Source organism: Gopherus evgoodei, chromosome 1 (genome assembly GCF_007399415.2).
Source record: "Gopherus evgoodei ecotype Sinaloan lineage chromosome 1, rGopEvg1_v1.p, whole genome shotgun sequence".
Classification (NCBI taxonomy): Eukaryota; Metazoa; Chordata; order Testudines; family Testudinidae; genus Gopherus; species Gopherus evgoodei.
In genome coordinates, this window is record NC_044322.1 from 134944240 (window position 1) to 134970664 (window position 26425).

General features: G+C 43.9%; 1 protein-coding gene across 6 annotated transcripts in view; it reads left to right on the plus strand.

The window, feature by feature from the left end:
- Positions 1 to 26425, plus strand: part of FRMPD4 (FERM and PDZ domain containing 4) — a 466579-nt gene that overhangs the window by 56934 nt on the left and 383220 nt on the right. Inside the window, exon 2 of one of the 6 annotated variants that reach the window (XM_030572828.1) lies at positions 11763 to 11878. The exons of 4 other annotated variants lie outside the window; for them this stretch is intronic. The gene's annotated coding sequence lies outside the window, so the exon portion shown is untranslated. Of the gene's footprint in view, positions 1 to 11762; positions 11879 to 14973; positions 14996 to 26425 lie in introns of those variants that run through there. One more of the 6 variants, XM_030572845.1, reaches the window with a different exon arrangement.

The following is a 26425-nucleotide window of genomic DNA, read 5'->3' on the forward strand; positions in this document are numbered from 1 at the left end:
GTTAATGTTCTTTTACCTGGAAAGGAGTAACCTGAAACACCTGACCAGAGGACCAATTAGGAAACAAGACTTTTTCAAATCTGGGTGGAGGGAAGTTTGTGTGTGAGTCCTTTGTTCTTGTCTTGTGCCTGTCTCTCTCTCAGCTATGAGAGGATTTCTGTTTCCTGCCTTTCTAATCTCCTGTTTCCCAGTTGTAAGTACAAAAAGATTGGTTTTTTTTGTATTTACATGTGTGTAGTTGCTGAAGTGTTTTAAATTGTATTCTTTGTGAATAAGGCTGTTTTATTCATATTTCCTTTAAGCAATTAACCCTGTATTTTTCACCTTAATACAGAGAGACAATTTTTATGTATTTTTCTTTCTTTTTACATAAAGCTTTCTTTTTAAGATCTGTTGGAGTTTTTCTTTAGTGGGGAACTCCAGGGAATTGAGTCTGTAGCTCACCAGGAAATTGGTGGGAGGAAGAAGTCAGAGGGAAATCTGTGTGTGTTAGATTTACTAGCCTGACTTTACATTCCCTCAGGGTAAAGGAGGAGGGTGGAGGGGAGCTTGGTTCTCTCTCTCGGTACCTATTCCTAGGACAGGAAATAGGGAGGATGGAGTTCCACTGTTTAGATTCACGGAGCTTGCTTCTGTGTATCTCTCCAGGAACCCAGGGAGGGAGCACCTGGAAGGGAGAAGGGAAAGGAAATGGTTTATTCCCCTTTGTCGTGAGACTCAAGGAATTTGGGTCTTGGGGTCCCCAGGAAAGGTTTTTGGGGGGACCGGAGTGCCCCAAAACACTCTAATTTTTGGGTGGTGCCAGCTTTACCAGGTCCAAGCTGGTAACTAAGCTTGGAGGTTTTCATGCTAACACCCATATTTTGGATGCTAGGGTCCAAATCTGGGAATATGTTATGACAGGGCAGCCTTTTGTATCCTGACCATATGTAATGTGATGCCAAGGCTGCTTGGTTCATTATTTACTCCTGGGGATTCTGTGCCACAGTGGATGCACAGAATTCATATCCAGTGTAGAATTTTTTTCCCACAGAAAATACTTTCTGCCCAAGAAGTGCTGCATTTCCACTTTTTGCCCAACAAAGGCCACTGTGGTGCCAGTACAGCCAGCTGACTGGCAATAACAGCTAACTGTTGGCTGCGTTCATCACAGCAGCCTTCCTGTGGAACCAGATTAGGAGGCAGTGTGGGGAGTGGGTGGTCACAGACAGAGGTTCAGAAGAGCTAGTGAAAGGGACAGACTGGGGCGTGGACTCAGGAGTTAGTGGGATGACAGCATTGAGCCAGGGGCTGAATGGGAGGAGGGTTACAGGGCCACATAGGGACAAGGGAGTAGGGAGGCTCCAGGGCCACATGGGGATGAGGGAGAAGGCTACAGGGCCACTTGGGGCTCGGGACATATGTGCTTGATTGAATGGGAGAGGCTCAGCATCAGCCAGGATATGCATGGGGGAGGCTCCCCAACTCTCTAACAGTTCCTACCCCGCCCCCAAAGAAACTGTTCAGTACTTCTCCCCCTAACACCCAGCAACTCTCCAGGTTCACTCCCAGTCTGCTTTCCTTTCCCTCAGCTCCTCTATTACCCCCGACTCCCCCAAACCTTTACACATCTTCTGAGGGGTGCGGGAAATATGTTTCTGTATTGTAGTTTAAATTCATTATTCAAAATTTTGTGTTAGTAGTCAGGCAATAGATTCCTTCTTAGGCATCTTTTTTTTTGGCCTGTATTGTTACAGACATACTTGCTGACAGATATTTTGATATAAATTCCCAAAATAATTGAAATTGGCACGACTATATCGGCAAATAAAATATGCAGAATTTTGCACTCTTTCAAAATATTGTGTGCAGAATTTTTAACTTTTTGGCACAGAATTTCCCCACAAGTAATTATTGCTCTTTGTGTTTAATCTATCTTTCTAGGCATTTATACAATGTTTATTGCCATGGTATTTGAATGCCACATACCCCTTTGTTTTGAGTAGATTTATGTATTTGTTTGTTTACTTATTTATTCTGTAACATTATGAACAAAGTGCCATAAATGGTGACCATCTTCTGTCTTGTTGGCCCTGGAATGTTATCTTTCACATGATGCTGTTTTATGACCTGTTGATATAAAATATGTCAACTCATTACTGGGTTTTTGACAAATGGGTTGTTATCATGGGCAGCGGGTGGAACCCCCCCCTTCAGGGAGTATAACCCCTGGCTCCGCCCCTTCCACCTGCACCCCTGCTTGGGCTGGACCCCCAACAACCCCCTGCCCCACCCATGGCCGGAGCAATGAGCCCCTCTCCCTCCCCCCTGGCTTGAGGTGCCCTGGGCTGGCCAAAACCCTAGCCCCCCAGCTGCCCGGAGGAGCCCTGACCCATTCTCACTTGCCTGGAGGAGCCCCAGGCCAGCTGCAGCTGCACTGTGTCTCCCCTCTCCAGACCCCAAGACACACAGGAAAAGCCACAGCGTCTCTTCTGGAAGACAAATCTGAGCTTTAGATATGCCCCATGCATGTTCTGGGGCAGCTAAGGCAGTGGTGTCTGCTACTCAGCTTCCTGGGTTCATCAGTAATCTCTCTGGAGTCAGGGAGATTACTGATGAACCTGGGAAACTGAATAGCACATACTGCCTCCTCAGGCACCCTGGAATCTGCATGGGCATAATAAAGCAAAAACTTCCCCACCCAGACCCACAATCAGCTCCAGCGTCAGTGCCTCCCCTGGCCTATTATATCCCTGCACGTGGTTGTTATTTAAAGCTTTATATTATACTTTTTGACTGATGCACTCACACTGTCCTCCTGCTGTTTTGCTTGTTTCTGGGAGGATAAATGATGAAAAACGTGTCTTTTTCATCAACAGAAGTTGGTCCAATAAAATATATATTACCTCAGCCACCTCGTCTCTAATACCCTGGGTGTATGACTACAACAACAGTGCATATGAAAAGTTAGATGCATTTTTAGTTAATTATCAGTGATAATAGTAACAGTGAATATCACCAACATTTGGTCAACACTCAAACTAGAATTTGCAGATAACCATCGTAACAGAAGAATGTTAGGTACTGTAGAGTGCATGTGTATACAATTTTTGTTCATACTATGCTGAATTTCAAAGGAAAGTGTTCTTTAGAGAAGCAAGTGGAAACAAAACTCTCATTTTTTTTGTGAAAAGGGAGGAAAATTATCAGAATAACTGATACCTTTTTTGGATACTTTTTCATGTAAGTATTTCATCCTCATTAGATACAAATGTTGGGGAGTGGGGAGGCAATCTCCTCTATTCTGGGAAGAGGATGATTACAAACAAAATGAGAAGTGAAATATGATAGATGATGAAACGCTGGTTATTTGTTTAAGCTTTCCTGAAGTATAGGATCAGGATCTTATATAATGGTTTTCATATTGTTTATTTCATATATTTGCCTGAAGACAAATGATTGTTAGGTTTCACTGTGAAATATGATTATATTTTCTTCCATATACATTTGGAATTATTTGTAAATGAGAGCAAATACATTAAGAGAAGTTTATTGAACTTGTTTCTCTCATGATATTACAGATGCTGCCTTAATTGCTTGAAGAGATTAAATATATACAAATGAGCAGAAAAGAACATTTGTGTTTAAGGTTATAGAATAAAATGGAAATCTAAGTGCAAACATTTTGCTGAGGTATCATCTTATTATGTAATCTTTTGGATTCTACTTATCAGTGCAATTATGAAACCTATCCACAAGGCTGATGGATGCTAATTGTCAAGAGAGGATTAGGGCACAAAACTGGAAGAAAGTATGTCTTAAACAAAAAAAAAAAAAGCAAATGTTTTTAAAAGGATATTTTCTGTACCTGGTGAGCAAACGAAGTGACTTAGCTTATAGTTTGCAATGTTTTTGAGATGATAGTATTATTATTCCCTTGTTCTGAATTATTGAGCTTGATGCAAAAATTACTGAGTGAAATTTTTACCTTTTTATGTTAGGCAAGATGTTAGATTAGATCATTTTAATGGTTCCTTTTGGCCTTATTATCTATTAATCTATATCACAGGTAAAACAATTTTTACTTCTAAGCCAAGATGTTCAAAATTTATTAGTGATCTTGAATGATTCAAATTTTGAATGCCCAACTTGTGTCCTTAAATAGATTCCATTTTCAGAAAATCGCGCTCCATTAAGGTTATTCAGATTCTGAAAATCTTGTCTCTTAACTGTGTGTTATGAAATGCCATTTTCTGTACCTAAACATTTTTGGTTTTTGCTCCTTAATATCCCTTTAAAGTGAGTAAACAGATACAGGACCTGCTCAGCGAATTCAGATCTACCAGGCCTGCTACTGCCTAGTCCATTTCTCTGAAGTCAGCTCTACCCACTCAGCTACAGCGTGGTCGCGTTCCATAAAGTCAGCTCCACAGAGAATGGGTCCATTTTGACACAGCCAGCTTTTCACAGGTTCCAGAGAGTCTTTGAGTGGGAGAACTCAGTGCAAAGAAAATATTTCTTTGGAGGGTCTCTACTTGCTGGCAGAACCCTGACTTCCGTTGTTGAATTTGGGGTCAGTGTTCACTGTCAGCTCAGAGTGGGCCATTTCCTGTTTTAAATAAAGGTATCTAATATGTAGTCTCTGAGTGCCCTTCCAATATTGGAAGTTATAAAACCAAATGCTCAACTTAGTAAGCTTGCCTCCTCTGCCATGCAACAGCTCTTAATCAAATAAGATTAAGGCGCCCATACACTAGTTTATACCTCAATTCTCCTACTAGAGACGAGTGAAATTTTTTGGCTGATTTTTTTTTTTTTTTTGCCAGAGAATGCCTGTTCGGGTTGACAGAAATGTTTTGTGAATTTGTGTCAAATTCACCAGATTGTTTCAGCTCAGAGAAAAAAAAATCCCCAGAAATCTAAATGTTTCATTTAAACATTTTCAAAACAAAATGTTTAATCTTTTGAAGTGTTTTGTTTCAAATTTTACTTAATTTTTGTTACTTTTTTAAAATAAAAAGCCCTCCAACTGTAAAGGACTGGGGTATAGGCTGTCTGGCCTAGTGGACACAGCTGGGCTGGTGTCATCAAGACAATGACAGCCATGAGGCAGTATAGTCAGTGAGCAGGGATCAGAGTAATAGCCAGAGCTGCGATTCGTAGCAAGTCAGAGTAAGCCTAGGGTCAGAGACTGGAGATAGCACCAAACTGGAATTGGGAGGCAGGGTCAGAGGCAGGTTGGGGTCAGAGACTCGAGATCAGAAGCAAGCAGTAGTTTGGAGAAGTCTGGGTGGTTGCCCAGACAACTTCCTGGACAACCTCCCAGGGTTAAATAGTGAGCATGGGCCAATCAGAGGGTCATAGGATGCTGTCTCTCTAGACCGGTGGTTCTCAAACTTATTTGATGGGGCCCACCTTCTTTGTGTCTGTACTCATTTACACCTGCCCGCACAAATACGTATCTCACCACTCAGCTCTGAAGGCAGAGTGGAGTGCAGTGGCTGGGCACACTGCTCTGAAGGCAGCGCCACACCAGCAGCAGTGTGGAAGTAAAGGTGGCAATGTGCACAGTGATATTTGTCAATATCACTTTTCACCCTTACTTCTGTGCTGCTGCTGCCACCCTGGGGCCGACAGCCAGAGCCTTGCCACCTCCAGGTGAAGGATTGGGGGAAGGGAGGAGAACTTGAGCCCAGGTTGCCTTCCGGTGAGGGAATGTGGGTGGGGAAGGAGAGTCTGGGTTGCTTTATCCAGCTGTCTCCTTTATCCCCACCTCCTGGGTATGTATGGCCGTTCTGCATGAGCGCCAGTCACCTGGGTCTGACAGCCAGAGCTCTTAAAAACCCCAAACCCCACACAGCTTGCGTCTCTTGACACATTCCTGCACCTCCCGTGGGAGACCTGCGAGAACCACTGCTCTAGACCTTTTGGGCAGTACTTCCTGCGCACCTAATCTCCACTATGCTCTTGGGAGGTGACTCTGCATTCCCTCCTAATGGCAACATGCGAATGTCAGTTGTCCTATGTTGTGCAGAGCTGAGTTCGCTCTCATGGATTCTTACATAAACAAAATGAAATGTTTTGTTTGACTCTCTTACCTCTCTTAAAAAGCCCAGGTGAAATAAACAGGCCCAGTTGAGTGCAGGTCTAATTCATCTCCAAATTATTCTTTGTAAGCCACGAAATTTTTGGGTTTTTTTTAAATTGGCAGATATGAGAACTTAACACACCTAAGTAGTGGGTTCATATTGATCTCCAAGGAATGAACTCATACTGATCTCCTAAAAACAAGAAGGCTGTTCTCATGACTTGCGTGTCAATTTCCAGTGTCAGTGGAAGGGTTGCCACTGGATGCCTCGTCATGTTTGCCACCATAGTCTTGTTCTTGTGTACTCTTCTGTTCCTGAATTCTACATGAGCTGTCTGTCTTTAATCTATATTTTTTCTCTTTTTCTTCCCTGTGTAAAGCGATGAGATGAAAGTCTGATTTGATTACTAGTAAAAGTTCATATAAGTTACTATATGTATGTGGCAGAATTATTCAGTTGAGTGGTTGGGTTCACTCTGGCAAAGCTGTTTGTTTATCAGACTTGTACTCCTTCTCTGGCTGCTCTTTCTTTAAGTTTGACTTGCATGTGTTGTTTATGCTGTCTCAAACAATCATCTTTCTGTAGAGTAATGTGTATAAATACATAGCATGTAGCAGAGGAAAGTACCAGGGAAAAGTACCTATAAATTCAAAGATAGTGAGCTGTCAGATCTAGCTTTCAAGGCAAGAAGTTAGAGCCAAATATCAAAGATTTAGATATCAGAGATTTTGTTACAGTGCAGAAAGAAGCTGGCCATAATGTAAGTTTAATTTCAGAACAGCAACTGCAGCTTTTGATTTTTTTTCCAGGAGTTTCTATTGCTTCAATAATCTGTGAGGAAATAGTTTTTCAATGGCTATTCAAATATTTCTCCTTCTTTAATTTCCCTTTTTCACAAAAAACAGGGTTAGGAGCTGGAAGGATTTTTTTTTCATCCTTATTGTTAGGCCTGGGAATATGTAGCGAAAGCATGGTAAGATTTTCTGTGGACTGAAAACTGTTTATAGTACGTTAGCCAGAATAGAATATGTTGAAGAAGTAAACAACTTTTGTTGTCTAATATTGATGTAAAGAAATTCAATTTATATGTGTTTTTTATTTCCTGTTCCTCCCCTTCTTGGGTGTTTGTGCTGAACATTTAGTAAATCCAAAGATTTCTCAGTCAGGACATCCATATGTGGGTGTCTCCAGAGTGTCAGACCAATTGGCAGTTGGCATCCTACTGTAGGACTGTGTCTTACCTTATTCTGTTGGACACCAATGACACAAACAGTCTTGTCTTCTTCCCAGGAGGAAGGCAAACAGGTGCTATTTCAGCTAGATTGTCTTTATAGTTCAGTTAACTAGTGTATCTGAGGAGTCTTCCAACCTCACAGGTTCTGACAGCTGCTTCATGCGTGCATGTCCAGAGTCCATTAGGTTTTTGGGACTACGTTTCCATCACTGAAAAATGTAATCGGCATTTTTGTGCTATTTTCTACCACTCTCTCTGCTAAAATAATAGTAAGGGCCTAATGCAAACTGGAATTCTTTCTTGTATCTGCCCCATTGTCTTTAAGTCATCCATCTTGAAAAAACGTGTGAATTATTGACCATATTATTACCTATTTCTCCATTGCTTTGAATACTTCTGCTTGTAAGTGAATGAAGCTTATAATAATGGGCAACTAGCTCAACACGTGCTGTCAGAGTATGCATTATTCTGAGATCTTCTCATTTATGTCACACTTCAACCATTTAGAAGGTGCCTAGGGCAGAAAGACCAAAGCCACCTCTCTGCCAAGATGCGATAAAAGTTTGGCCTGAAACTTTACTATATGTGGAGGAATTTTAGACCTGGCTGATTCTTCATCAAGACTTTGAAAAACATTCTTTTTAAAAAATAACTTTCCATCTACATGTATTTTCTGTATTTCATTGCTGCATTAGCTGTATAACAAAAGGATATATGTTTCTCAAAGTACAGTTTGATTCTGAAAGAGGGCCAGATGTGACTAGGAAAAAAAAGCGTATTCTTATACACAGATCTTTCTATGAGTTCAGAGTCAGATCTCCTGACTTCAGTGACAAAAATCCAGTTTTATCTCTACTTTTGTAAGCTGTTAAGAGCCAAATCAATTAATGTACTCCTATAGCTAATAGACGTTATTTACTCACCAAGAGTATCTGAGCTCAGCTCAGATTTATCTATTGTGTGTGTGTTTGATAAGAAAAATATCTTCTAACCTTTTTATTTTCCAATGTCCCATAAGTTTTTTTACAATGAATTTATGTTTGTGCAAATATTTTCTTGATTTGCAGAACCACTGGTGGCCCTCTTAGGACTCTATAGTAAAACTACTGCAACACTGGTTCATGGTTTATGATTTATAAGCTGGTTTATGAATATTTGTCAAGTGCACATTTTTATTGCATTGAACATGCCATATCTTATTTGCAAATGTATAGTCCTATTACAATGTATTGCCATTGTCCATTAACACGTATTTTTCAGTTTAGACTACGTAATCCTATTTGCCATGATGCTACCCCAAAACTTGCTACATTTTTTATATAACTATGCCTTTAAATTAAAACACATACAAAATATTGTTGAGCTGACCTGTCTGTTTGTGGTGATGCAGTTGCTTCCCGTGAATGAGAGCTTACACAAGGAAGCAGGATAACTTACAGTAGTGATTTGGTTAAGAGAACACAGCAATAGTAATAATGGCTTGAACATATTCAAGATACACTTCTTCAGAATACAGTGTGTGAAAAGTGTTCTCTAGAGACAAAAACACCTGCTTTTGTTCAGCTCTGTCTCTTTACACTGGCGTGCTCACTGCTGATGCATAAAGCTAGAGAAGTCAGTGTCACACAGAGTTACTGGAGGAGGGTTTGATGGTGCAGGGATCTGTGATTATGAAACAAAGGAGCTGATGGATGTATGTGCACAGTTTACTGACTGAGCACAAGTTCCTCCTCATTATTTCATTAACTGTAAATGATGCAGAAAGGTCACATATTTGCTTAAAGGAGCATATTATAGACATTTCTTTAAATGGACATATTTCCATGTCATACTGAAACTAACCATGCTGGAGAAAGATGATGACACCTTGATAGCTTTTTTAACCATGTAAGCAATTTCTTGAAGTTCTTGCTAGTTTACCATGAACGTTCAGTCTCTCCGGGTAGAAGCAGCATCCATGGAATAGTTTAATAGGAAGTTTTATTGTGGTTTTAGACGCAGTCTGTCAACCAACAGCAATGGGAGACTAGATCAAAGATTCTAAAAAAACAAAAAAATTAAACTATTAAAAATGGTGGGAAGGGGCCATTTAAAAAAAAAATTGAATCAGATTAGCTGCCATTGGCAATTCATTCTGTTTTAACCAATTCTCTCATCTTTAATAAAAGAAGACTGCTAATAACAATATTAATAAAAATATGCTGAGAATGGAGTTGAGAATGATAAAAGGATCCAATGTGGAATCTGTTTAGAGTGCAGTTGTCCCTGAGATAAAACTCAAATGCTTTTTATCTGCAAAGCCATCTGAATCTCCATTCATAATACTTATATGCTTCAGAGTTTATATACTTGGAGGGTAACTCCATCCAGTAAGTCATCAGTGCAATATGTGTATGTTGAATGGCTATTGAACTTCAAGCAAGGAAAATGTTAAGGCCTTGTATAGTCGTGGTAATGTAATGAGGCTGTTTTGAAATAGAGAGTGCCTGATAGGTAGCATTATTAAATCATTCATTATAACTTATGATAGGCAAGGGATCTGTGCCACTGCTGATGTGCAGAATTCTAATAGAATGTTACTACTTCAGGGGCTCCCAGTAGCTACTGTCCTTGTGCAGTCTGCTGCTCAGGCTTGCTAGTAACAGCATATTATTGCTGGGAGGAAGCACTGCCTCCAGGAAAGCCAAATCACCTTCACTTCATCTGTATTAAGAAATGGTTACAGGGCAGAGTACATTTCTGAGCAAATCTTGGCATATAGATTTTGTGCTTGAATTTTGTTTTTATTTTTTATATTAAGTAAAAAGATGATTGTGTTGCTGCATGCTATAAAACATTGAAATGGTAGCTGCAAAATTTTAACTGCTGAATGCACGTTTTTTGGTTGTGCTTTAAACTCCATGCTTGTTTTCCTTTCCTGAATGTGGCTTCCCAACAGTGTCTTATTATTTTGTTTAAAACGAGAAAAGGAAATAAATGGAATTCTTTTTCCTCCCTTTGTCAATTAACAATATACAAAAATAGAATTCCATGAAACTTACAGTAGCATGACCAGCTATTGAAACGTGTTTTAGCATGTAATTTAATAATGCCAACAATTCAGTAGTTCCCTTTTTACCTGTCAGACATGTTGTCTTAAATAATATAATGTGTAGTGAAAGACAGTCCCTGTCCCAAAGACAAGACAGACAAGGGTGAGTGGGGAAATGGAAACACAGAAAGGTAAAAATGCCCAAAGTCACAGAACAAGTCAGTGGCAGAGTTGCGATAACAATGCAGAGCTGCAGTTCTAAGCCCTGTTGACTAGGACACTAGCTTGAAGGCATTCCTTCTGTGTGTGTGTGTGTGTGTGTGTGTGTGTGTGTGTGTGTGTGTGTGTGTGTACACACACCACCTCAATGACAACAACAAATCAGATTCACTAGGTCTATCATCATTTATGTAAGTGTAAAAGACTGGTCTGAATGAGCCCTCCTGTCCATCTACTGATGAAGTGAAGGAAAAGACCTCAAAGCAGACTGAATTTACATAGACACACCTATTTTTCCAGGGTGATCAACTTTGGCTGTATAGCAGGGGTCGGCAACCTTTCAGAAGTGGTGTGCCGAGTCTTCATTTATTCACTCTAATTTAAGGTTTTGCGTGCCAGTACATAATACACTTTACATTAATACATTACAATACATTAATACATTTTAATGTTTTTAGAAGGTCTCTTTCTATAAGTCTAATATATAACTAAACTATTGTTGTATGTAAAATAAATAAGCTTTTTAAAATGTTTAAGAAGCTTCATTTAAAATTAAATTAAAATGCAGAGCCCCCTGGACCAGTGGCCAGAACCTGGGCAGTGAGAGTGCCATTGAAAATCAGCTTGCGTGCCGCCGGTTGCCTATCCCTGCTGTATTGTGTTAAACTTCATTTAAGTCTTGAATGAAGGGGTAATGAATTGTTGTTACCATTATTGTCTGATTAAAGGCTAACAGAACTTTACTTAATATGCCCTGTTTGAGAAGTCATTATAACTGTACCTCAGTCACTAAGTGTGTGGTAGTGAGTGAAATCTAATTCAAAGAGACAAGGGAGGGGGGACAGGTGTTCCTAGCTGGTGGTCAGGACTTTAAGAGTTCTAGATACCATTTAATCCTTCCCTTCTAGTGTTTAAAGACAGACCTTAATAGCCTCAGTTGAGAATCCTCTCTTCTCAGGGGTCACTACAGGTGAAATCCCTGTTAAGCTTGTTCAGGGGTTGAGCCCTATATGTGGTACGGAGAAGTGTACTGGTGTAAGACAACATGGGAAAAAGCAGTGGCAGTGAGGATCCACGCTACTCAGTGAAATCTTTAGAGCTGAAATAACTAAGAAATGGGCTAGGTGGTTGTGGTGCTGTGGGAGTGGACAAGAGAAAGGACTTAGCAGAATGGCAGTGGAAGCATCATTCACCCTGCTCCCTCCTCTAGGGCTGGTGAACCCACCTGTATGTACCTGTGGCCTCAGGGACTTCATTGGCCTTAGACAACAAACGGGGAGTGCAATGTTAAAGGGACCTTTGTCCACTGGACTTTCACACCACAAGGTAGGAAACCGAGGGTGCTGTCTAAAGATACAGTAGGATCAGTGTCTATTTATTGTTTGCATACTTCTGAGTCGCTGTTGTTGTTATTTTCCAAAGTAATGCTGTGTTCATGCTTCCTTAATAAAATGTTTTCTCTGTTTCATAAACAAACTCTGTGCTTGCCAGTGAAGCTGGTTTTGTTTTCCAATTTTAAGAACACTCCTTAGATATTGAACGCAGCCCTTCTTGCTGCTGATACTACCTGGGAGAAGGTTACATAAGCATGGCCTTCTGTGTTCATGTTATCTGGGAATAATGCGGCAGTGAGTGAGCTGAGCGGATAAGAGGATAGATACAAGAAGGATTGATTTATTGATTTTCCTTTATGGAAATCTGCACTCTCAAACCTGCCCCCCCCCCACCCCCCGGAAGCAAGTGCATGCATCTTCAGTAGAATGTGATAAAGAAACTCAAAAATTCAATATCCTTTTCTAAGAAATATGGAATTGTTGTGTCATGTCCACAGAGGGGTCATTTTCCTCCTCCCTCTCATGAATTTAGCCTGTAATTTTCACAGTTAAAACCACAATAAACAACCCATAAAACTGAAGAAAAGCAAACATACAGTACCTGCTTACTGAAAAATCTATTTTGCCTTTTTTGTAATCTTGTAAGAAGTATAGGAGTTCTCACTGCATATTGATTTTGCTGGTATGTGTTTTGAAAAGGTGGGCTATATCCTGAGGTCGTATCCTCCCCACTTCATTTATACTCCCAGCCTTTGAGGTAAGATTGTGGGGAACTAGAAATAATTCATTAATTTTTCTGTAAAAGTGAACGAATGGTGTTTGTACAGTTTATTAAAGATACAACTGCCTCTGGGTCTAACTCCTTACCCTTTTTAGTTTCTGCTGCACTGAAGTATTTAATGCTGAAGTTGCTGCCTAGAAGCAGTGGGGAGGAGGAAGAGACCTACTGATTTTAAAAAGTGTATGTTTACCATACAACTGACCGAAGCTTTTGCATTGCATGTGATACTTTTTCAGAAACTCCCTGTGACCTATCCCTCACTGCCAATGATGTGATTAACTTTGGTGAATTACAGGCCGTGCATGCCACTGCAGGAAGGACTGAATATCAGTTAAATGATTGGCTGAAATAACTAGCAACCTCTTAGGTTGTAGCAGTGAATGGTATAGCTGTGGAGGAGTATTAGGAGAGCACCTTGGAGAATAGAAAACTACAGATTTTGTTAATATGTTTGTTGTTTTGAAGTACAAACCAGAACACTCTATCTACCAATATACAAATAGAGACACTTGAGAACAGTGACAGAGAACAGGAAAGAGCTGGGAAGGAAACTTGCATCCAGAATATATATAGTCACCAGGGCCGGCTCCAGGCCCCAGCGCGTCAAGTGCGTGCTTGGGGCGGCATGCCACGGGGGGGCGCTCTGCCGGTTGCCGGGAGGGCGGCAGGCAGCTCTGGTGGACCTCCCGCAGGTGTCCCTGCAGAGGGTCCGCTGGTCCTGTGGCTCCAGTGGAGCATCAGCAGGCACGCCTGCGGGAGGTACACCGGAGCCGCGGGACTGGCGAGCAGCAGAGCGCCCCCCGCGGCGTGCCACCGTGCTTGGGGCAGCAAAATGGCTAGAGCTGGCCCTGATAGTCACCAGTGAATTCCATGGAGATGGTGACAAAGCTGCCATTTTTCAGCTTCTTTGTTAGTGATTTTGAGCAGGGCTAGGCCTTTAGATTGGAAAAAAATGCTTTTGACACTCAAATTGAAAAGACAATTAATATTGTGCCTTAAGTGACATACATTACATGCTCTTCATGATGGTTTAAATATGTTAGGGGTGTTGTCAATGAAAGAACAGAGATTTTTAATGTGATCAAAGTCATTGTGCTTTAGCAGTCTGTGATGTGTTTTTCCTAGCCCCTAAAGTAAGTCCTGGAGTCCTGCGCCCTGCCATAGTGTTGTCCAACTGAGGCACTGGAAAGCCGCATGATTTGTTTTTTCTTTCCAGATGGTTTGGGGTGGCTAAATCATAGCAAGAGTTTTCAGAGTGTCGCCCTGATCTGAAACAATCTCATGTAGCTTGGTCAGTTTAAGGTCAGATGCTTAAAAAGTGACCGGGCTCCTCTTGTGAGAGGGAAAGATTGAAATGGCTGACTAGAAACCTGGATAGAGAGCTTTGCAGATATATTAGTTGGGTATTTCTTATATGTTGTTAGATCAGATGTACACTATATTTATGAAGTTTAAACCACGTGGCTTGGGAATATGATTGGAGGCTTTGCCAGTTTGGGTTCTTTTGAGTGAACCATAATCCTGTAAATAACAGGAAACGCCACTGAGGGCTTTTTGGTCCTTCACCTGGGACTCCTATGAACCTTCTCTCCATCCATTCAGCCCCTGCCACAGAGACACAAATTACTTGGGAAGGAACTGAAATGCGCTGACCTAAAATGGGACAGTATAGCAGTAACAAGAAGATGGAAATGCTGTTTTCAATTTGTATGTTGTGCTGATTTATTTATAATGTGCCCATCTAAAGCTCTGGGCACATGTACAAAATGTTTTAATAAAACACTGTGATGGGGCATCTGCCCCACACTGGCAGAAAAGGGGCTAAAAGCAGCCCTATGGAGGCTGTGCAGGAGGCAGCCAATCACAGAGGGGCTTATAGGAGCAGCAAATCAGGGCCGAGCTGGCCTGTATAAGAAGGGCTGCAGAGCAGAACAGAACAGAGCAGGAGCAGTCACTCCCTGGAACTTGAGAAGGGAGGAGGACTGGCTGCCTTGCAGGCAGTGGACAGCAAGCACCCTAGACCACGCAGTGTTATAGGCAGAGACCCACAGAGCTAAAGGCAGCTCCTGGCAGGCTGCAGGGATCTGCAGACTGAGGCCCTGATGCACGTGCAAAGAAGGTGCTGGAGCCACTGAAAGAAGCTAAACAGGTCCCTGTGGAAGAGGGGGGAATATGGAGTGTGGCACAGCTGGAGGACAGTGTCCCTGAAGAGGATGCCGTGGTCCTCGGAGTAACATGGGTCCAGGAATAGAGGTGACAGCGAGTGAGACACCACCAAAGAGGATGCAGTGCTAGTTCCCTGGACAGTCAGCAGGAGGTACTGCAGTGGTGAGTCATGCCCCATCACAAGCACATACAAAATACAAGTGGGACAAACAAAGTTCTCCCTGACTCACCTGCTATATGAGTAATTGAAGGAAAAGTGAGGCACTAACAGGGTGAATACAGGTGAGTTCAGAGTGAAGGCGATAAAGTCCTAGGTAAAACCAGCTGATTATTTTTTGTGCAGTTATCTCTTTGGCTGTAAATGGGCCAACCCATGTAAACATAAACCGTTATGTTTTGTGCTGGGAAAGTGTAAATTCAGAGCTGACTGGAGAGATTCCATTCTCAGGTGCAGTGAGGGCATGTTCAGGGTGAGCATAGGGGAGTTTGAAGTGCATGGGACCTGTAAAATTATCCCTTGCTTTATCATTGCATTAGCATAGATTTTTGCTTTTTATATGGTGCAGATGTGTGCATATAATTACACCCCCCCCACACAAACACATGTTAAGCAAGACACAGGATGAGCTTTAGTCTCCCTCTTGAGGTTTAAAAACCTACCCAAAGAAACTGAATTTGGACAGCATGTACAAGTTTTTTATTTATTTTCTGATGGCCAATACCTTGGATTTGTTTTTAGTTATATTTGGAGCTTGATCCTCTGGTCTGATGCCTGTTGTATCATTGTGCATTGCTTTTAAGAATCTCTCAGTGATTTTTAGATAGATGAATGCAGAGGTGGTTGTGGTAACTTTATTTAGAATATTTTGCAGCAGGAAAAGGCTGTTCATTGGCTTACAAAAATATCCTTAACTTGCTCTTTAAAACCAGCTTTTGTGATCTCCTAGTTGCCCTAACTTCTCTTGTATGTACAATCTCAGTATTTCTCATTTGCTGAACAGGTGAGTTACATTTATATTATTTATGTTGCCTTAATTTGGTCATGCGATTGCACTGTTATATTAATGTTGAAGACTTGCTATTATGACAGTAATTTAGAAACATACAGACACAAAAATCAATGTGTTTTTTGTGCACAGCTTTGCCTTCGCTTTATTATCTCAGGCTTTGCCCAACCTGTGGGTGTGTATATGTAATATATGTAATTATATTGTTGCCTTCCCTTACTTCAGGGTTGCTTGTACCCCTTTTGTGGTCCCTTCCTGTGAATATTAAAACAATTCAGTTTTACTTGCACACATTCTATTGGGTAGTGAACTTTTAAGCTCATGACTCAAATATTTGCACAAGAAGTGGTGTGCTAAATGTGAGATGGGACACTGCTTGACACAGCTGAGGGAGAGAGATTCAAAGATCCTTTACTGAAACCCTGGCACAGAGGCAGTTAAATGAGCCAAAAAAGGATGTGGCCCACCCTTCACAACTGTGTATGGATTTCACAAGGGAGCATTAAACTGTAATTTTCACCTCGCCAATAAATCGTACAATCGACAAACTCATTTAGATACGTTGCCCAAGGCCTTTGTGGGAGGAAAAGATTTAAATATTAGGGAACTTTGGAAATACTCTTTTGACTGCTCCTGCTTCTTGAGAGATTCAAAGACTCAGTGGTTTCTTGTTAGAAGCATTACATTTCTCCGATCAAAGAACAGGATCAATACCACATGACTTGTGTGATTAATCACATGTAACCAAAACAGCTTGAATTTCAAATATAGTCTTGTCATAAACAGATTGTTAAGGGTTAATGTCTCTTGTACCTGTAAAGGGTTACAAGCAGGGAACGGGACACCTAACCAGAAGACCAATCAGAAGACAAGATACTTCTAAATTTGGGTGGAGGGAAGCTTTTTTGTGTGTTCTTTGTTTGCTGTGTGTTCTTCTCTTGGAGGGTCTGAGAGAGACCAGACATTACTACAGGCTCTCTAAGTTTCTTTTCTAATAGTAAGTAAAAACAGGCAGTTTGGGTTTTTTGATTGTTTTACTCTATTTGCAATTGTGGATCTGGCTGGTTAACTTTTATATGTGTAGTTGCTGGGAAAATTTTGATTTGTATTGGTACTGGGGGGAAAGTCTCTTTCTGGTGTCTGTAAACTATAGGACCCTGTATATTTACATCTTGAAGTTACAGAGATAATTCTTTACTTTTCCTTTCTTTTATTAAAAGATTTCTTTTTAGAGAACCTGATTAATTTTGTTTTGTTTCCCTTGTTTTAGTCCAGGGGATTGGGATTACTCACCAGGACGGGTGGGAGGGAGATGGGAGGGGGAGAGATAGAATCTCTCTTTGTTTTCCTTGAATCTGTTTGCCTCTTTGTGAAAGGGAAGGGAGATGCTTCTCTGTATGGTGATTGAAGAGGTTGGATCAGTATCTCTCAGGCTAGCCCAGGGAGGGAAATTCTGGGAGGGGGAAAGATGGGGGAATGGTTTATTTCTCCTTGTTTTAAGAACCCAAGGGATCTGGGTTCTTGGGGTCCCCAAGGAAGGTTGGGGAGGTCAGAGTGCCCCAAAACACTATATTTTTGGGTGGTGGCAGTGCTTTCAGATCTAAGCTGGTAATTAAGCTTAGAGGTTTCAGGTGCTAGTCTCTCATTTTCTGAACTCTAAGGTTCAGATCTGAGAAAGATTGCTATGACATGGTGGTAGAGGTGGGATAGATAAGAATCCAAAAGCCAGTAAGATTATTAATTGCTTCTCTGCTAGCTGGTTATAAGCAGAGGGAAGGGGTTTATTTTTTTTAAACTGCAACCAGAGAAATTTTTTTTCCTTGCTCCGTGCTAGCTGGGGATAGGTGAGGGCTATTAAGGTTTAACGACGGTCATTTGTTAGACAAAGCAGCCTTAAGTGGTCAGCAACGCACTCCAGCCAGGACACATTTGTAAATGAAAGAGAGTTTTCTTTTGCTTTTTAACTCTTTCGGGAGAGGCTAGTAAGTTAAAAAGGACTCTGTTGCTAAGCAACCCCAGGAAGCCAACAGAGAACCAGCAGTTCAGGCAGTAAACACCAGAGGGCATCCCAACACAAGAAAACAGAAACCATGACTACCAAGGACCTGACACAGGAACTGGCAAGACTGGAGGCAGAAGAACAAATCAGAAACCCAGACCACAAGCGAGACATGGAAAAGAAACTACAAGAACTAGAAATAAAACAAAAGGAGATGGAGCTGAGAGAAAGAGAAGAAAAAATCAAAGAGGAAACCTACAAAAGAGAGCAAGCAGCCAAAGAGGAAGCCTTCAAAAGAGAGCAAGCAGCCATAGAGGCTGCCCACAGGAGGGAGCTGGAACTCCAGAGGGAGACCCACCGGCAGGCCCTGGACTTAGAACAGGCTAAGCAACAGAACACAGCCAATCCTAACAACACTTCGCTAGTTGTTGTTCCACATTCCAAGAAACTCCCCACCTTCAAGGCAGGTGATGACACTGAGGCCTTCTTAGAAAATTTTGAAAGAGCCTGCCTTGGGTACAGCATCTCTGAAGACCAGTACATGGTAGAATTGAGGCCACTGCTCAGTGGACCCTTAGCAGAGGTGGCGGCTGAAATGCCTAAGGAGAAAATGAACGATTATAAACTTTTTCAAACCAAGGCCAGATAGAGAATGGGGATAACACCTGAACATGTCCGTCGGCGGTTCAGAAACCAAAAATGGAAACCAGATGTGTCATTCCCCCGACATGCCTACCACATTGCAAAGAATTATGAAGCCTGGATATCAGGAACAAAGGTTAACAATCTGGACGAACTGCATCTCCTGAAACAAATGGAGCAGTTCTTAGATGGTATTCCTGAGGAAATAAAGGTACATCCTAGATGGGAAACCCAAAACGGTAACTGAGGCGGGGGAGATTGGAGCCAAATGGATGGAAGTGGCAGAAAAGAAAAAAGCTATTGTCAAGGGGAACGAATACTCCAGAGGGCACACCGACCATAAACCCTACAACCTAGGGCAGCCAAAGGCCCCACCTACAACCCAAGAAAAGCCACAGACACCCTATTCTTCCACTTCACCAGTATCTAGTAACCCACCTCGACCCAGTGACCAGTCAGCTGGAAGATGCTTTAAGTGTAATGAACTGGGACATATAAAGGCCAATTGGAGAGCTAAACTCCAACGAAGAAGTTTCTTGTTGTTCCCCTTGGCAGTATGAAGCCACTTTAGTGCAGCATGGTCAGTTTGTAGTTGGAACCGCCGTCCCCAAACATATGGGCGTAGCTTTTCCAGGGCGTACACAATGGCATAGCATTCCTTTTTACTGACTGACCAGTGACTTTCCCTCTCAGACACTTTCTTGCTGAGAAACACGACAGGATGGAAGTTGTGATCTGTTGCTTCCTGCATGAGCACTGCTCCTATACCACGCTCAGATGCATCCGTGGTTACTAGGAATGGCTTGTCAAAGTCCGGGGCCCTGAGCACAGGGTCAGACATGAGCGTTGCGTTAAGCTGGGTAAAGGCTTTTTGACACTCATCAGTCCACTTAACGGCATTTGGCTGGGTCTTTTTGGTTAGGTCGGTCAATGGGGCAGCGATTTGGCTGTAGTGTGGTACAAATCGCCTGTAGTATCCGGCCAAGCCTAAGAAGGATTGGACCTGTTTCTTTGACCTTGGGACAGGCCACTTTTGGATAGCATCCACTTTGGCCTGTAGGGGGTTTATGGTTCCTCGACCCACCTGGTGCCCCAGGTAAGTCACTCTGTTTTGGCCTATTTGACACTTTTTGGCCTTAACAGTTAGTCCTGCCTGCCTGATGTGCTCAAAGACCTTTTCCAGGTGTAGTAGGTGTTCGGGCCAGGAGTCTGAAAAAATGGCCACATCATCGAGGTAGGCAACTGCAAATTCTCCCAGTCCAGCTAGTAGACCATCTACCAGCCTCTGGAAGGTGGCGGGTGCATTTCGAAGGCCGAAAGGAAGGACATTGAATTCATACACCCCCGCATGGGTGACGAATGCTGACCTCTCCTTGGCAGGTTCATCTAGCGGTACTTGCCAGTACCCCTTGGTTAAGTCTATTGTAGAGATGAACTGGGCACGTCCCAACTTCTCCAATAGCTCATCGGTGCGTGGCATTGGATAGTTGTCCGGACGAGTTACCGCATTTAGCTTACGGTAGTCCACGCAAAAGCGTATTTCCCCATCTGGTTTGGGTACCAGAACCACTGGAGATGCCCATGCACTGGTAGATGAGCGGATTATACCCATCTGTAGCATGTTCTGGATCTCCCGTTCTATAGCAGCTTGGGCATGAGGAGACACCCGGTAGGGTGGGGTTCTGATTGGGTGAGCATTACCTGTATCAATGGAGTGGTATGCCCGTTCAGTCCGTCCTGGGGTGGCTGAGAACAATGGGGCGAAGCTAGCGCACAGCTCCTTGATTTGTCGCCGCTGCAGACATTCCAGGGTGGTTGAGAGGTTCACCTCTTTCACGCCACCGTCTTTTTTCCCGTCGTAGTAGACACCGTTAGGCCACTTAGCATCATCTCCCTGGACTGTAAACTGACAAACCTGTAAATCTCTGGAATAGAAAGGCTTGAGAGAATTAACATGGTACACTTTAGGCTTTAGTGAGGAATTGGGAAATGCTATGAGGTAGTTTACAGTTCCCAGGCGCTCTTGGACCGTGAATGGCCCTTCCCATGATGCTTCCATCTTATGGGCCTGTTGCGCCTTTAAGACCATAACCTGGTCTCCTACCCTGAAAGAACGTTCTCTGGCATGTTTGTCATACCAGGCCTTTTGCTCTTCCTGAGCATCCTTTAGGTTCTCTCTAGCAAGGGCTAAAGAGCGTTGGAGGGTGCTTTGTAGGTTGCTTACAAAGTCCAGAATGTTAGTTCCTGGAGAAGGCGTAAACCCCTCCCATTGCTGCTTCACCAACTGTAATGGCCCCTTAACCTCGTGACCATACACAAGTTCAAATGGTGAAAACCCTAAACTGGGATGTGGTACAGCCCTGTAGGCAAACAGCAACTGCTGCAACACTAGGTCCCAATTATTGGAGAATTGGTTGATGAATTTTTGTATCATGGCCCCCAAAGTTCCATTGAACCTTTCCACCAGGCCATTGGTTTGATGGTGGTACAGGGTGGCAACCAAGTGATTCACCCCATGAGTTTCCCACAGTTTTTCCATGGTCCCTGCCAGGAAATTAGACCCTGAATCTGTAAGGATGTCGGAGGGCCAACCTACCCTGGCAAAGATGTCTGTTAGGGCCAGGCACACAGTGTTAGCCCTGGTGTTGCCTAGAGCTACTGCTTCTGGCCATCGGGTAGCAAAGTCCACTAAAGTCAGTACGTACTGCTTTCCTCTGGGCGTCTTTTTTGGAAAAGGGCCCAGAATATCCACAGCTACTCGCTGAAATGGGACCTCAATTATGGGGAGTGGCTGGAGAGGGGCCTTGACCTGGTCTTGAAGCTTTCCCACTTTTTGGCATACCTCACAAGACCGGACAAACTTGGCAACATCCTTGCCCATCCCCTCCCAGTGGAAGGACTTCCCCAACCGGTCCTTGGTTCTGTTCACCCCAGCATGGCCACTGGGATGATCATGGGCTAAGCTTAAGAGCTTCCCCCGGTACTTAGTTGGAACCACCAACTGTTTTTGCGGCTGCCATTCTTCCCAGTGTCCACCAGAAAGAATTTCCTTGTATAAAAGTCCTTGGTCTATAACAAACCTGGATCGATTAGAAGAGCTGAGAGGTGGTGGGGTGCTCCGTGCCGCCGCCCAAGCTTTCTGAAGGCTGTCATCTGCTTCCTGCTCAGTCTGGAACTGTTCCCTTGAGGCTGGGGTCACCAGTTCTTCCTCAGACTGTGGACTTGGGCTTGGTTCCTCTGGAAGCGATGTAGGTGATGGGGTTGTTTCCGTTGCTGGTGAACCGCTCTCTGCTGGTGCACCTGAGGGTATTTCAGGCTCTGGCTGAGCCTTTTGGGTATGGCTGTCTTTTGCTTTTGCCAGTTCTGGCTCGCTGGCGCCCTCTGGCGTTGAGTTTGAAGATGTGGTTGCACTTGCTGGTGCTGGTTGCTGTTCCAGTTTCGGGCCTGGGACTGGAGATACTGTGGCTGTTTCAGTGGTAGGCATGGAATCCAGGTCCACTACCTCTGTCTGGGTCTTTGGTAACACAGACGGGGCCTCTGTGGACGGCTCAGGAACAGGAATGGGTCTGGAAGCTTGCCTGGTTTGGCTACGTGTAACCATTCCCACTCTCTTGGCCCGCCTCACCTGGTTGGCCAAGTCTTCCCCCAGTAGCATGGGGATAGGATAGTTGTCATAGACTGCAAAAGTCCACATTCCTGACCAGCCTTTGTATTGGACAGGCAGTTGAGCTGTAGGCAAGTCTACAGCTTGTGACATGAAGGGGTAAATTGTCACTTGGGCCTTTGGGTTGATGAATTTGGGGTCAACGAAGGATTGGTGGATAGCTGACACTTGTGCCCCCGTGTCTCTCCACGCAGTAACCTTCTTTCCGCCCACTCTCAAATTTTCCCTTCGCTCCAAGGGTATTTGAGAGGCATCCGGGCCTGGGGATCTTTGGGGTGATGGTGGTGTAATGAATTGCACTCGCATGGTGTTCTTGGGACAGTTGGCCTTGATATGTCCCAGTTCATTACACTTAAAGCATCTTCCATCTGATGGGTCACTGGGCCGAGGTGAGTTACTGGAGACTGGTGAGGTGGAAGGGTAGGGTGTCTGTGGCTTTACTTGGGTGGTATGTGGGGTCTTTGGCTGTCCTCGGTTGTAGGGTTTATGGTCTGTGTGCCCCCTGGGGTAATCGTTCCCCTTGACAGTAGCTTTCTTGCTTTCTGCCAGTTCCATCCATTTGGCTCCAATCTCCCCCGCCTCAGCGAGATCTTTGGGTTTTCCATCTTGTATGTACCGTGTGATGTCTTCAGGAACACCATCCAAGAACTGCTCCATTTGTATGAGGAGGTTCAGTTCTTCCAAGGTTTGAATGTTGTTTCCTGTTATCCAGGCCTCATAGTTTTTTGCAGTGTAGTAGGCGTGTTTGGGAAATGACACCTCTGGTTTCCACTTCTGGGTTCTGAAGCGCCGACGGGCATGATCTGGGGTTATCCCCATCCTGTATCTGGCCTTGGTTTGAAAAAGTTTATAGTCATTCATTTGCTGCTTAGGCATTTCAGCTGCCACCTCTGCTAAAGGTCCACTGAGTTGTGGCCTTAATTCTACCATGTACTGGTCTTCAGGGATGTTGTACCCAAGACAGGCTCTTTCAAAATTTTCCAAGAAGGCCTCGGTGTCATCATCTGCCTTGTAGGTGGGAAATTTCCTGTGCTGTGGAGCAATAATTGGCGCCGGGTTGTTAGGATTGGCTGGCACATGCAGCCCAGCTTTTGCCAACTCCAGTTCATGTTTTCTCTGTTTTTCCTTCTCTTCATTCTCTTTTTGTTGTTTTTCCATTTCTTGGCGGTGGGCCGCCTCTCTTTCTCTCTCTCTTATTTCCATCTCTGTTTGTTTTATTTCCAGTTGTCGCCTGTGTTCAGCTTCTCTGAATTGGTCTTCGGCCTCAATTTTTGCCTTGGTAGACATGGTTCCTGTTTTCTTGTGTTGGGGTGCCCTCCGGTGTTTCTCTTCTGAACTGCAGGCTCTCTGTTGCCTCCTGAAGTCTGCCTAGCAACAGTGCCTTTAGTTAATCTTCAATGTTAAGTAACCTGAAAAACCACTTTATTTGCATGTATATAGTGCTGGTATGACTCTCAATGGGAGTGCTATTGTGTGACAAAAGACTTGTGATAGCACCTTAACGACTTCTTGCTTAACATGCAAGCCACAAACTGCCAGAGAGAGCAGAAAAAAAATCTCTCTGGTTCCCTTTTAAAACCAACTGTTTCTCTCTGCTAAAAAGCCCTTAGCAGAGAAAAGAAAAATATAATATTCCTACTGGCTTCTGGATTCTGTCTAGATCCCACCGCTGCCACCATGTCATAACCTTAGTCCCAGATTTGGACCTTAGCGTCCAAAATATGGGGGTTAGCATGAAAACCTCCAAGCTTAGCTACCAGCTTGGACCTGTTACTTGCTGCCACCACCCAAAAAATTAGAGTGTTTTGGGGCACTCTGGTCCCCCTGAAAAACCTTCCCTGGGGACCCCAAGACCCAAATCTCTTGAGTCTCACAACAAAGGGAAATAATCCTTTTTCCCTCCCCCCTCCAGGTGCTCCTGGAGAGATACACAGACACAAGCTCTGTGAAACTACACAGAGTGACTCCCCCTCTCAGTTCCCAATCCTGGAAACAAAAAGAACTTTCCTATTCCCCCAGAGGGAATGCAAAATCAGGCCAGCAAATCCAACACACACACAGATCTCCCCGATCTCTTCCTCCCACCAATTCCCTGGTGAGTACAGATTCAATTTCCCTGAAGTAAAGAAAAACTCCAACAGGTCTTAAAAGAAAGCTTTGTATAAAAAGAAAGGAAAATACATACAAATGCTCTCTGTATTAAGGTGATACAACACAGGGTCGATTGCTTAAAAGAATATTGAATAAACAGCCTTATTCAAAAAGAATACAAATCAAAGCACTCCAGCACTTATATTCATGCAAATACCAAAGAAAAGAAACCATATAACTTACTATCTAATCTCTTTGTCCATACACTTAGAAACAGAAGACTAAAAAGTAAAAACTACTTCTCCAAAGCTCAGAGAAAGCAGGCAGGCAGAAAACAAAGACTTAGACACACACTTCCCTCCACCCAGAGTTGAAAAAATCCGGTTTTCTGATTGGTCCTCTGGTCAGGTGCTTCAGGTGAAAGAGACATTAACCCTTAACTATCTGTTTATGACACGAGTGCAGTTCATTACACCACCATCACACCAAAGATCCCCAGGCCCAGATGCCTCTCAAATACCTTTGGAGCGAAGGGAAATTTTGAAAGTGGGCGGAAAGAAGGTTACTGTGTGGAGAGACACGGGGGCACAAGTGTCAGCTATCCGCCAATCCTTGGTGGACCCCAAATTCATCAACCCAAAGGCCCAAGTGACAATTTACCCCTTCATGTCACAAGCTGTAGACTTGCCTACAGCTGAACTACCTGTCCAGTACAAAGGCTTGTCAGGAATGTGGACTTTTGCAGTCTATGACAATTATTCCATCCCCATGCTACTGGGGGAAGACTTGGCCAACCAGGTGAAGCGGGCCAAGAGAGTGGGAATGGTTACCCGCAGCCAAACCAGGCAAGCTTCCAGACCCATTCCTGTTCCTGACCGTCGACAGAGGCCCCGTCTGTGTTACAAGAGACCCAGACAAAGGTAGTGGACCCGGATCCCATGATTTCCATAGGGAAACAGCCACAGTCCTTCCAGTCCCAGACCAAGAACTGAAAAAGCAGCCAGCACCAGAACTGTTGCCAGCACTGACGACAGTGCTTGCAAATCCATCTTCAACCCCAACGCCAGAGGGCGCCAGCGAGCCTGAACTGGCAGAAGCAGCAGACAACCGCACCCAAGAGGCTCAGCCAGAGCCTGAAATACCCCCTGGTGCATCAGCGGAGAGCGGTTCACCAGCAACGGAAACAACCCCATCACCTACATCGCTTCCAGAGGGACCAAGCCCAAGTCCACAGTCTAAGGAAGAACTGGTGTCTCCAGCTTCAAGGAAACAGTTCCAGACTGAGCAGGAAGCAGATGACAGCCTTCAGAAAGCTTGGGCGGCGGCACGGAGCACCCCACCACCTCTCAGCTCTTCTAATCGATCCCGGTTTGTTGTAGAACAAGGACTTTTATACAAGGAGACTCTTTCTGGTGGACACCAGGAAGACTGGCATCCTCAAAAACAGTTAGTGGTTCCAGCCAAGTACCGGGAAAAGCTCTTAAGCTTAGCCCATGATCATCCTAGTGGCCATGCTGGGGTGAACAGAACCAAAGACCGATTGGGGAAGTCCTTCCACTGGGAGGGGATGGGCAAGGACGTTGCCAAGTATGTCCGGTCTTGTGAGGTGTGCCAAAGAGTGGGAAAGCCCCAAGACCAGGTCACGGCCCCTCTCCAGCCACTCCCCATAATTGAGGTCCCATTTCAGTGAGTAGCTGTGGGTATTCTGGGTCCTTTCCCAAAAAAGACACCCAGAGGAAAGCAGTACATACTGACTTTCTTGGACTTTGCTACCCGATGGCTGGAAGCAGTAGCTCTAAGCAACACCAGGGCTAAAGCTGTGTACCTGGCCCTAACAGACATTTTTGCTAGGGTAGGTTGGCCCGCTGACATCTTTACAGATTCAGGATCTAATTTTTAGCCTGAGGGCCACATCAGGCTATGGAAATTGTATGGTGGGCCATGAATGATCATGAAATTGGGGGTAGGGGTGTTTGAGTTGGTGAGGGCTCCAGCTGGGGGTGCGGGCTCTGGAGTGGGGCCAGAATTGAGTTCAGGGTGTCAGAGAGGGCTCCAGGTTGGGGTGTGGGGGAGGACTCTGGGGTGGGGATGAGGGGTTTGGGGTGCAGGAGGGCTCCAGGCTGGGATTGACGGGTTTGGAGGGTGTGAGGGGGATCAGGGCTGGAGCAGGGGTTTGGAGTACGGGGGAG